Below are 1793 nucleotides of genomic sequence, written 5' to 3'. Positions count from 1 at the left end.
TTACACTCGGGACTGGAGATGCGGGTGGTCTTGTGCAGATTTAGTGCACAAAGCCAAGGCTCTGACAAGGAACGAACGAGCTGGGCCATGCGCCCACCTCACACACGCCTGCAGCATGCACGGGGCAGTGGGGTGCAGCCCTGGTGCTCTTGTGAACCGAGGAGCGCACTCCTGCGGTAGATCGTCAGACCCCACTCCCTGCGACAGTTACGGGCCACACGGCCAACCTACGCCACGGTGGTGAGGGGCTATTTCGGTGACAGGCAGCCCGCACGGCAAGCCTCACAGAAGCGACATGAGGGAGACTTGTGGCCAGACAGAAGACAGTGCTGAGGGCCCACATTCCTCCAGGCACGCGCTGGCCCTACCTGCCCGGCCGGTGTGACTGTCCCGCAGCCTCCCAGCTGGGCGGGTCGCCACTTGCACTCGGTAGACGAGCGCTGCAGCGCGAGTGGCCCTCGCCCCGCATCCCGCCGCTGAGGGGGTCACGGCCGCTCTCCCCGGCTCTGGAAACGCTGCCGTGAAACCTGAGCGTGCGCTCCTTCTGGCAAAGCGTGAGTCACAAATAGAGCACACGTGAAATTTTCCCCTGCTCCTGCGTCTTCCCAGGAAATGAATAACGCATTTAGTTGTGGTAGATATTTGGATTTTTCAGGGACAAATTGTTGTGGTGAAACGTCACTGAAAAAAATCACAAATATTGTCCATTTGAGTCTCTACCCAGATACCAGCTGGCTGGTTTTGAGCAGGGAGCGGCTTTGGGGCAGGTTTCCGGGCTCAACGCCGCCATTGCAGGTCCACACGGCCAAGACGCCGTTCCCGACGATTGGCACCCCTGTATCGCCGCTGCGTCCTCACCCCACAAGGGCCCAGGCTCTGGGCCGTCGGCAGCCGACCAGCTGTGCCTTGGTCAAGAAGCCCTTCCGCCCTCGGGCGTGCAGCCGTGTCCCCGCCCGGACACTCTCAGCGGGGGCTGCCAGAAAGATCCCTAAGACGGGAAGTCAGAGCGGAAGCCAGGACTCCGCTGCTCACCCTGCTGATCGCTCCCTCTTCCGGCTACTCCCTTCCCGCAGGCCTTCTTAGCCGTCCCGGGCTTATACCTGTAAATACTCCTTAAGATTCGTCCAGTCGGGCCGGCGCGGTGGCTCACGCCTGTAATCCTAGCACTCTGGGAGGCCGAGGTCGGCAGATTGCTCAAGGTCAGGAGTTCAAAACCAGCCTGAGCAAGAGTGAGACCCCGTCTCTACTATAAATAGAAAGAAATTAATTGGCCAACTAATATATATAGAAAAACATTAGCTGGGCATGGTGGCACATGCCTGTAGTCCCAGCTACTGAGGAGGCTGAGGCAGGAGGATCGCTTGAGCCCAGGAGTTTGAGGTTGCTGTGAGCTAGGCTGACGCCACAGCACTCACTCTAGCCTGGGCAACAAAGTGAGACTCTGTCTCAAAAAAAATAAATAAACAAAAAAAGATTCGTCCAGCTGTATGGCACACTTTTGTCCCAAGGCTTTTTATAGACCGCCCCAGAACAAAGAGAGGGCTCAGAGTCAGGAGGAGGGATCCTTCTCATCCCAGCTCTGCCTCCACTTGCCCGAGAAACCAGAGCCGCAGGGAGGGTGGAGACACAGCAGCCCTGCTCCAGCTCCCTGGGCCTGGGAGGGTGGCCCTGCAGGTGGCCACATCATCCCAAGCACCTCTGCTCACTCCTGGGCAGGAGAGCCGGTATGCCACCAGGACCCCCAGGGAAGGGGGTCTGGGAAGTCACTCTTTATAAGATGGGATGTTCCTAAT

This window comes from Microcebus murinus, chromosome 8 (genome assembly GCF_040939455.1).
Source record: "Microcebus murinus isolate Inina chromosome 8, M.murinus_Inina_mat1.0, whole genome shotgun sequence".
Lineage (NCBI taxonomy): Eukaryota > Metazoa > Chordata > Mammalia > Primates > Cheirogaleidae > Microcebus > Microcebus murinus.
The sequence above is the reverse complement of the archived record's forward strand: the minus strand, read 5'-3'. Positions refer to the sequence as shown.